The following is an 11,856-nucleotide window of genomic DNA, read 5'->3' on the forward strand; positions in this document are numbered from 1 at the left end:
TGTTTATCTTTGGTGATTTTTGCTCCCTCTGCTCCTGTGCTTAGGAAGCTCATGCTATGATATTAAATAAATTCATTTAAAAAATAAAATAGAAGACAACTTCTATAGTTTCTGAGGGGGACAAATGGTAGCTTAGATATCACAGGTTGTTAGATATCACGTGGTTGTCACAATCCTGGTGCAAATCACTGCCTCTAAACTAATACCGTCTGTCTTGACAGGAAACCCATGGCTCTCTAAAGTCAATTACTAAATTTCACTTTTCTAAATGATAAAAGGATTTTACATTCCAGGTCTCTGTTATATTGTTAACATGGGAAGCAGTTAACAAACCACTCCAGAGTTTAGCAACTTATGTTATCAGTTACAAGTCATAATAATAAAAGTATGTATATAGTGTCATTTGTTATTTCTTCACCCTTGGATTTGTCTTCAGGTTTTTAAGACCTATAATGTCCAGTGGGATGTACTATAATAAATAGCGGAAAATGAATTTATATTTATTACTGTTTACTATCAGAGTCATAAAGTCTAGTCAGTATTATAAAATCCTAAGTAATATGAATTATTTATTACCCTTAATTTCTAAAAATATTTTTAACTTGGGGATTATAGCTTGAAAATATGTTTTAATGATGTTCATATTGGCACCACCCATAAAACTTCCATTATTGTTCCTTATGCATACTATTTCCTCATAATAGTAAGTATTATTTACATTAGGGATCAAGTTTTGTAGCCCTTAGGAATCCATCAAAGCATTCATTTATAGTAAGGAATAAATCTTGAAATTACCAATATCCACTTTTGGGGACACTAAGATATTTTTTAAAAAATCAAGATGAAAAAATTAGGAAAGAATAAAAGAAGACAAATTGGAATACCAGGATCACCTGCCTCATCATATATTATTGAAAACATCCTGGTTCCAGAACCTTCTAAATTAATTTCATTAAGTTGAACACAATTGCAGAAAACATTTAAATCTTTATTATATCGGGGATCAAAAAGTTACTTTTTGTTTCTGAGTTTTATTTTTTTTACCAACATTAATGTTTACATATCCAAATAAATTATGCATGGTTACTCTAAATTCATATCTGTGTTGGAATACACATTTATTTGCTAGTCTGAATTTTTTATCTCTATTTTTTTTCATAAAAAGTCATAGGGATTAAATACTTAGTGATATTTGACATAAAGATTAGGAATAAAGTTTTAATTAATACTGAGGACCCCCTGAATCTTTGAGTGTCCTATTAAAAGGTACTGCTCTTTAAGTCTGAGGATTAAATGAAGAATCAGAGTACTTAAATGTCCATTGGGTTATAGACACTCCTGACTGTTAAACACCAGCATTTAAATATGAAGCAGTCTTAGTATTATGATACCTTAAATTCTCTGAAGTATGGCACCAATGAATATTAGCTAGGAAACCATTATCTCAAAAGTCATAGTTGTTCTTGGGTCAAATGCTCACTGACCCTGCAATTGCACATGCTTCTTTAAATGGTAGCTCTTAGTTTAGTTTTCTTTCATCTCATTTCTTCCATTCCTCTTGCTTCAAAAGCAAGACTTAGTGCTGTTTTTCTGCTCCAGTTCTAAAAGCTCTTAGCTTCTGAAACCCTTTCCCATCGTATGCCAGATTATTATCTCTAATGATGTAGTTAACAGTTAAAGTGCCATTTTCTTTTAGATTTCTCTAATGTATTCCAAATACTCCACCGTGGCTTGGTATATTTTGCTTTTGAAACTAAAAATGTAATCCAGAGAACTGGTATGATGAATTGTATGTGGGTAAATATTGCACATCAGTAATCCAAGGTGTCATAGTAGTAATGATCATAAAATCAAAATAATAATATTTTAAATTAATATGTTATCCTGTTTTCCTTCATGAAAATTCTGCCACATTACTGACTGTTTTGAAAATATGAGAGCTAAGACATGAAAAGTTTTGTGACTTTTCATAGATGACACATCTAGAAATTGGCAGAGTTTAGAATTGAATCCAGTCCTTCTGGCTCAGTTGTCTTTCTACATAACTACAGCTGCTAGTCAAGAAAACACTCCAAGGAAAGCAGCCTTTAAATTGGGCATATCAATTTTATTTATGTAGACTTCCAAACACCTGTACTCACCACCTTCCAGCCTTCCATGAGCTTTCCTCTTCCCAGAAGCCTATATCATGGACTCATTGTATTTCTCTCTCAATAACCACATTTTCTGTCCAGGCTTCCCTTCCATTTTCCCATACTCACTGAACCAAATTATTTCCTCAGACATACAAGCAAGCTGCTTAAATGTTCACTGAAAGCAGAGAACTATAGATACTAGCGTCTTATTTTAGGGAATTATGTATAAGAAGAAGTGGATCTAGCAAATAGCAACATGAGTTGGGAGTAGAGACATTAGCGTTAAATTTTTCTTTTAGAGAATATTTCTCTATAAATTGTCTTTAAATGAGCTGTTAGTCATTTTGATATAATGTAGTATTGTCAAATGTATTTTTTTCTGTCATGCAGTATGTTGGTTAAGCGAGATTTCACCTCTGGCCTTAAAGAGTGATAGGACTTAGACAAGTAATACAACATGTGTAAATATCTTGGAAGGAATATAGTTTGGTTTGTTTCTCAGAGCTTAGGATGTATTTTAGAAAATAATAGACATGACTCTGTACTTTCTTTTTTAACTGATTTTTATGTTTTTAAAGTTTATTTATTTATTTTGAGAGAGACAAAGACAGTGTGGGGGGGGAGGGGCAGAGAGAGAGGGAGAAATAATCCCAAGCAGGCTCCATGCTGCTCCCAACATGCGGCTCAACTTAATGAAATTGTGAGACCATGACATGCGCCAAAACTGAGTCCTATGCCTTACCCACTGAGCCATCCAGGCACCCCATGATTATGTATTTCTAAAGGAGCTACACATTAGGTGAGAATCTGGGAAAGATTTTGTTTTACTTTATTAAAGATAGTCTCTATCATCTAACTGGAGGTAGGGACATAGACATTATGTATTTTTTGAATACTCAAAAGTGATAGTAATACAACCAGGTTGAGACCTGAACAGGAACTGGTATTTGATAGCCACTGTACTATATTAGTTTTTACCTTTCCTTCCACCACCAAATTAATAGATGATTATCATAAATACTACACATACCATAAGCACAGATATGAATTATGCATGCCTCAAGTATAGGTTGATTATAAACTAAAGAAAAGCATTCAGTAGATTTATATGTTGGTTTAGAGTGGAGATGAACATGTGTCCCAGCTTAATTGTCATAGTTTCAATTAACCCCTGCTGTTCAGCTGTAATAATGAATAACAATGTATTTCACCTTTATAGTTGTCCAGTTCAAATAATAATTGTGTGGCCACATTAGTTAAAGCCAGTATGTATGTATGTATGTATGTATGTATGTATGTATGTATGTATTTTAAACTTTAATTTTTAGAGCAGTTTTCATTTAAGCAACCTTGAGTGGAAAGAACAGGGAGTTCCCACATAGTCCCTGTCACCACACATGCACAACCCCCTCCACTATCCATATTCTGCACCAGAGTAATACATTTCTTATAATTGGTAAACCTACATTGACACATTATTATCACTAAAAGTCCATAGTAAAACTAGGCTTCACTCTGAATGTTGTACATTCTATGGGGTTCAGCAAAGGTATAATAAATAACATGTCCACTATTACAGTACATACAGAATATTGTCACTGACCCCAAAATACTAACTTCTGGCAATTCATTACACCCCACCCCCTATATCCTAACAACCACTAATATTTTTACTGTCTCCACAATTTTTCCTTTTCTGTAGTGTCATATTATTGGAATCAAACAACATTATGTAGCATTTTCAGATTGGCTTCTTTCATTTAATACTATGCATTTAAGTTCCTTCCATCTCTCTTCATGGCTTGATCGCTCATTTCTTTTTAGCACTAAAAAACATCCTTTTGTCTATACATACCACAATTCATCCATTCACCTACTGAAGGACATCTTGTTTGCTTCCAAGTTTTTGGTAATTATGCATAAAGCTGGTATATATATCTACATGCAGACTTTTGTGTCAAATCCCTTGTGTAAATATCAAGAAGTAATACTGCTGAATCAGATGGTAAGAGTATACTGCCAAACTGGGGCACCTGGGTGGCTCAGTCGGCTAAGATTCTGACTTTGGCTCAAGTCATTATCTCACAGTTTGTGGGTTCAAACCCCACATAGGGCTCTGTGCTGACTGCTCAGAGTCTGGAGCCTGCTTTGGATTCTGTCTCCTCTCTCTCTGCCCCTCCCCTGCTTGTGTGCTCTCTCTCTCTCTCTCAAAAATAAATATTTAAAAAATTAAAAAAAAAACCCTGCCAAACTATCCATCAAAGTGGCTGTAGCATTTACATTCCCAATGATGAGAGTTCCTGTTGTTTCACATCCTTGTCAGCATTTGGTGTTATTGGTGTTTAGAATTTTGACCTTTCTAATAGGTATGTAGTGGTATCTTATATTTATTTTAATTTTCAGTTTCTACCAGTATATAATGTTGCACATATTTTCAAATAGTTTGCCATCTGTTTATCTTCTTTGGTGAGGTGTCTGTTCAGGTCTTTTGCCCATTTTATAGTCGGGTTGTTTCCTTATTGTTGAGTTTTAAGAGTTCTTTGTGTATTTTGGATGACAGCCTTTCATCAGATGTATCTTTTTAAAATATTTTCTCCCAGTCTGTCCCTTTTCTTCTCATTCTTTTGACAGTTTCTTTTGAACAGCAGATTTTTAAAATTTAAATTATATCCAGATTATCAGTTATTTTTTCATGGATTGTGTTTGTGTTGGTGTATCTAATTGCTGGGATTTGGTTGAGTTTGCATTGAATCTATAGATCAAGCTGGAAAGAACTGATATCTTAGTAATATTAAATCTTCCTATTCATGCACATGGGCTGTCTCCATTTATCTAGTTATTCTTTGATATATTTCATCAGTTTTTAATTTCTCCTCATATAGGTCTTGTACATATTTTGTTAGATTACACTAACATTTTGAGGGGTACTAATGTAAATGTTAATATGTTTTTAATTTCAAATTTTACTTTTTCATTGCTGGTATACTGGGAAGTGATAGACTTCTTTGTATTAATTGTGTATCCTATGATTTTGCTGTAATTGATAATTAGTTCCAGGTGTGTGTGTGTGTGTGTGTGTGTGTGTGTGTGTGTGAGTTCTTTCAGATTTTCTACATAGATGATCATGTCATCTAAACACAAAAACAATTTTATTTTTTTCTTCCCGATCTGTATGCCTTCCATTTCCTATTCTTGTCTTATCGCATTAGCTAGGACTTCCAGTATGATATTGAAAAGGAGTGGTGAAAGAGGACATCTGTATCTTATTTTTTATTAATGGTCTCATCACTAATGATGTTAGGTGTAGGTTTCTTGTAGGTTTCTGACTATGAGTTTGGGTTATTTATTTAACTAATTATTTATTTATTTAAGATGCCACGTATAAGAGAGATCATGCAATATTTGTCTTTTCTGATTTATCTCACTGAGTGTAACACTCTAGAAGTCTATCCATATTGTCATAAATGGTGAATTTTATTTTTTATTGGTAGATTTAATTCTGTTTTATGGCTGAATACTATTCCATCATGTATATATAACACCATTTCTTTAACCATTCATCCATCAGTAAATACTTAGGTTGACAAGTTTGGCTATTATAAATAATGCTGTAATGAGCATGGGAGTGCTTATATCTTTTTGAGTTAGCGTCATTTTCTTCTTGATAAATACCCAGAACTGGAGTTGCCGGGTCAAATGGTAGTTCTGCTTTTAATTTTTTGAGGAACTTTCATACTGCTAATTGGTAATTGCTAATGTTTTCTTGGGGATTCTTACATATATGTTCTTGACAGATATTTGTCTGTAGTTTTATTCTATTGTAATGTCTTTGCCTGGTTTTGGTATTAGGGAAATGCTGAACTCAGAATGAGTTAGGATGTATTCATTCTTCTTCTGTCTTCAGAAGGAGATGATTAAAAAATTGATTTTATTTCTTCCTTAAATGTTAGATAGCATTCACCAGTGAACCCATATAGGCCTTGCAATTTCTGTTTCAAACATTATTAATTAATTGATTCAATTGCTTCAAAACATATAGGTTAATTCATTTTTCTATGTATATTTGCATTAATTTTGGCATATTGGCAAATTGGTCCATTTTATCTATATTGTCAATCTGTTACCAAGATTATTTAGATTTATCTAGATTACTTAGATTATTTATCTAGATTATTATTATCAATTTTATCTAGGTTATGTGGGCATAGAGTTTTTATAATATTCCCTTTTTATCTTTTTTTTTTAAATTTTTTTTTCAATGTTTATTTATTTTTGGGACAGAGAGAGACAGAGCATGAATGGGGGAGGGGCAGAGAGAGAGGGAGACACAGAATCGGAAACAGGCTCCAGGCTCTGAGCCATCAGCCCAGAGCCTGATGCGGGCCTCGAACTCCCGGACCACGAGATCGTGACCTGGCTGAAGTCGGACGTTTAACCAACTGCGCCACCCAGGCGCCCCTACCTTTTTATCTTTTGAATGTCTGTGAGTTCTGTAGTACTGTCTTATCCTTCATTTCTTTTATTACTAAACTGTCTCCTCTCTCTTTTATTCTTACTTAGCCTGTCTAGAATCCTGTCATTTGTATTGATCTTTTTGAAGACCCAGCTTTTGGTTTCTTTAACTTTCTGTATTGATTTTCTATTTTCAGTTGCACTGATTTCTTGTCTAACTCTTATTTTTTTTCTTCTGCCTACTGTAAATTTAATACATTTTTTTCTATTTACTAAGGTTAATACTTATGTAATTGAGTTTAGAGCTTTCTTCTTTTCTAATATATATGTTTAACACTATACATTTTCCTGTAAGCACTACTTTTGCTGTATGTACAACTTTTAAAAAAAATTTAATGTTTACTTATTTATTTGAGAGAGTGAGAGTGCACAAGTGGGGGAGGGACAGAGAGAGAGAAGAAGACATGGAATCCCAAACAGGCTCCCAGCTCCAAGCTGTCATCTCAGAGCCTGACAGGGGCTTGAGCCCATGAACTATGAGATCATGACCTGAGCCAAAGTCAGATATTTGACTGAGACACCCAGGTGCCCCAACACCTGCAACTTTTGATAAGTTGTCTTTTCATTTTCATTCAATCCAAAATATTTTTAATGATCTTGAGGTTTTTCCTGAACCAAGCTTTATTTAAAAGTGTGTCATTCATTTCTAATCATTTGGGGACTTCCCAGTATAAATGTGTTATAGTTTGAGAGCAGACATTAAAAGATTTCTATTCTTTTAAATTTGTTAGGATGTGTCTTATTATTTTGATGAGTGTTCCATATTTTATTATCTTGATAAATGTATAATTTGCTGTTTGGGGATAAAGTAGTTCATAGATATCAATTGTATATAGTTAATTTAAAGTACTGTCGAGTTTATATACTTATTTATTTTCTGCTGGCTGGATCTGTCCATTTCTAACAGAGTAGTATTGATGTCTCTAACTTTAATAATGGATTCATCTATTTCTCCTTGAAGTTCTATCAATTTTTGCCTCACATATTTTGATACTTTATCATTAGACATATACAGTTAAGGACAATTATGTCTTCAGGAACCCCTTATCATTATGTAATAGCCCGCCTATCCTTGATAAGTTTTCTTGTTCTAGAGTCTGTTATTCAAAATTAATATAGCTAATACTATCTTCTTTTGATTAATGCTAGCATGGTATATCTTTCTTAATCCCTTTTCTTTAGTTTATATGTTTGTATATATTTAAAGTGGGTTTCCTGTAGGCAATATGTAGTTGAGTCCTGTTTTTTGACTTGATCTCTGATAATCTGTTTTAAATGGTGCGTTTAGACCATTGGCAATCAAAGTGGTTGTTGATACAGTTGGATTAATATTTACCATATTTGTTTTTATATCTTGTCCTCTGTTCTTTTTTTTATCTTTCACTCTTTTTTTGCCATTTGTGTTTGAATTGAACAGTTTATATTATTCTATTTTCTCTTCTTAGTATATCAATTATACTTCTTTTGGGGCACCTGGGTGCCTCTGTCGGTTAAGTGTCTGACTTTGGCTCATGATCTTACACTTTGTGGATTCGAGCCCTGCATTGGGTTCTATGCTGACAGTTTAGAGCCTGGAGCCTACTTAGGATTCTGTGTCTCCTTCTCTCTCTGTCCCTCCCCCACTCGTGCTCTGTTTCTCTCTGTCTCTTAAAAATAAATAAACATTTAAAAAATGATACTTCTCTTTAGACTTTTATTAATGTTGGTCCTAAAGTTTGCAATATATATTTTCATTTAACCTAAGTCCACTTCAAATAACACTATGCCACTTATTTAATAATACAAACATCTTATGACAACATATTTTTAATTACTCCCTCCCACTTCTTATGCCAGTGCTGTCACTCATTTCATTCATACATAAACTTATATAACATAATACATAAATATTTACCTAACCATGCATAATTGAATACCATGTTGCTCTTTTTTTTTTTTTTAAAACTGTTACCCGTTAGGGCAATTAAGAAAAAACTAAAAAGTTTTGTTTTGCTTTCACTTAATCATTATCTGGTGCTCTTTTCCCCCCAGGTTTGTTGAGATATAATTGACATATGACATTCTGCAAGTTTAAGATGTAGAACACAGTGATTTTACATATGTATGTACAGTAAATGATCACCACAATAAAGTTAGTTGGCATATTCATCTCCTTATATAGTTACAACATTTTTGTGTCTGTGGTGATAACTTTCAAAAACTATTCTCTTAGCAACTTTCAAATAAGTGTTTAGGTACACTTAAAAAAAGACAAACTATGTTTAACAACAACAACAAAAAAAAACCTTAGTTTCTGGCCTAGTTATTGAAGTACACTATAGAATTTCTATATATCAGCATGAGTTTGAAGTTATCCACAAAAAATAATATAGAATTTTGAATTATTTATTGTGGTATAATATATTCATAATATAAAGTTTAGGAAAACATTTTCCCGTGATGTAAAATCATAAAATATTTTATCTAATATATATGGAGAAATTATTCTTAGTATAAATATTTGCAGAAAATATCACAAATTGAAACCTTTGTCTTCAAATGCTGGCCATGTCATATTATATATACTTACTTGACAAATAAATGACTTGTTGGTCTTAAAAGAGAAAATACTTGGGGCGCCTGGGTGGCTTAGTCGGTTAGGCATCTGGCTTCGGCTCAAGTCGTGATCTCGCGGTCTGTGAGTTCAAGCCCCGCGTCGGGCTTTGTGCTGACAGCTCAGAGCCTGGAGCCTGTTTCCGATTCTTTGTCTCCTTCTCTCTGACCCTCCCCTGTTCATGCTCTGTCTCTCCCTGTCTCAAAAATAAATAAATGTTAAAAAAAAAATTTTTAAAAAGAGAAAATACTTAAGCAATTAATCTGGATAAATGTTAGGCGTGTATATGTCTTAATATCTTGATGTCTGATAAGTAAAATATTAGTTCTTTATTTTGCAAGTTTTCTATACCATATTTTGAGTACATATAAATGTAGTTTACAAGAAATGTGTGTTTTTGCTCAATAGGAACTTAGGGGAAAAAATCAAGAAAAAATATTTGACTCTCAAAAATTAATTCAGTTGCTCTAAACTCTACCTTGGTGGACAAGACACTTTTTAGAAATTTTCTTGTAACTAGTGAATTTACTGTTAAAAAAAAGAAACAGATAAACAAGAAGTAGGAGAAAATGAAATACTTAAAGGTGATACATTATCCATGTGCAGCACACATTTTTAAGACGACAAGGGTGGTTCAAGTACTTTGGTAGGTTTTCTGACCTTTTGAGGAAAGTGACATAACATTTAGAAAAATCAGTAAGTAGGGGCACTTCGTGGGTTAAGCATCTGACTTTGGCTCAGGTCATGATCTCACAGTTTGTGAGTTAAAGCCCTGTGTCAGGCTCTGTGCTGACAGCTGGAGCCTGGAGCCTGCTTTGGATTCTGTGTCTCCCTCTCTCTCTGCCCCTCCCCTGCTCATGCTCTGTCCCTCTCTCTCTCCCTCAAAAATAAACAAACATTAAAAATGTTTTCTTAAAAAAAGAAGAATCAATCAATAAATAATATTTTTTAAAGAACCAATATTAATAAAGAGCTGTCAAGACACACACACACACACACACACACACACACACACACACACACACTGTGCCAGAAAAAGAATCCTCATTATTAATGTCTTTAGAGCAAATTTCACCCCATCTTCATATTCCTTCCCCCAGGACTAAACAAGAGAAAACTCTAATTTTGATTAATTATCACTTATAGATAAAATGTAAAATGTAAAATGAATCTCTTGTAGATAAAACCTTATTCATGAATTTTTATTGTAAATTTTAAGCCTGAACAAATATTCCCATGGTTTATGATAACAAATATAGGCAATATATGTAGTACTTTCAAAATTGTCTGATACTGAGTAGTTATACAAAAAGTTAGGGGAGGAACATCACAAAGTATAGCCCTTATTGGGCTCAGAAAAAAAATACATGAAAAGAAAAAAACATAACATATGCATTTTTAGTATCAGAAAACAAGAAGATGAACCTTGCACATCATAGGAAAACAAAAAACAGAACCTCAGGAAATCAGTTAATACATATAAAACAAATTAAATAAAGATATTTAAAATTGATAAGGAGGCTATGTCTGACATGGAGATCAGTTGTATTTTTCCTTGTTTGTTCTAAATGAGAATCTACTTGGGTTGGGATTTTATTTTATTTTTATTTTTCCCACTTTTATTAGGGTATAACTGAGTTATTAAATTGTAGCTATTTAAAGTGTACCACATAATGATTTATATACACATAGATTGTTAATTGATTAACATAATCAATTTAATTAAACATTTATCACCTCACATAGTTACCATTTTTTTTTTACTGTGGCAAAAAAGTCCTAATATCTATTGTCTTAGAAAACTTAAAGTTAATAATACATTCTTAACTATAGTTGCCATGCTGTACATTAGATCCCAGTACTTATTTACTTACTTATTTATTTATTTATTCATTTTTAGAAGTTATTCATTTTATAAATGACTTTGTATTTTTGACTATCATCTACCTACTTCCCGACTCCCAACCCCTGGGAACCCATTTTACTTTCTGGAATTTTGATGTAATCCCACTTACTTATTCTACTTCCTGTGCTTTTAATGTCATATCTAAAAACCATTGCCAAGATCAGTGTAAAGTGGATTTTCCCCCTTTATTTTCTTCTATGAGTTTTATAGTTTCCGGTCTGACATTTAAGTCTTTAATCTATTTTGATTTATTTGTGTCACTGGTATGCCACAGGGATCAGTTTCATTCTTTTACGTGTATATCTACTGTACATTTTTTATGAATATATTCAGTTTTCCCAGTTCCATTTATTGAAGAGACTACCCATTACCCATTGTATGTACTTGGTGCCCTTGTCAAATATTAGTTGACTAATGCATGGTTTTATTTCTGGACTCCTTATTTTATTTTGTTAGTCTATATGTTAGATTTTATGCTAGTACCATATTTTTTTGATTAGTAATGTAGTTTGAAATCAGAAAATGTAATTCCTCCAGGTTTGTTTTTCTTTCTCAAGATTACTTTGGGTATTTGGGGTCTTTTGTGGTATTACATAAATTTTACCATTTTTTTTCTATTTCTGTGAAGAATGTCTTTGGAATTTTGATAGAGATTGCATTGAATCCATAGGTCCCTTTGGGTAGTATGGATATTTTCACAATATGAATTC

Source organism: Leopardus geoffroyi, chromosome A1 (genome assembly GCF_018350155.1).
Source record: "Leopardus geoffroyi isolate Oge1 chromosome A1, O.geoffroyi_Oge1_pat1.0, whole genome shotgun sequence".
NCBI classification, from domain to species: Eukaryota; Metazoa; Chordata; class Mammalia; order Carnivora; family Felidae; genus Leopardus; species Leopardus geoffroyi.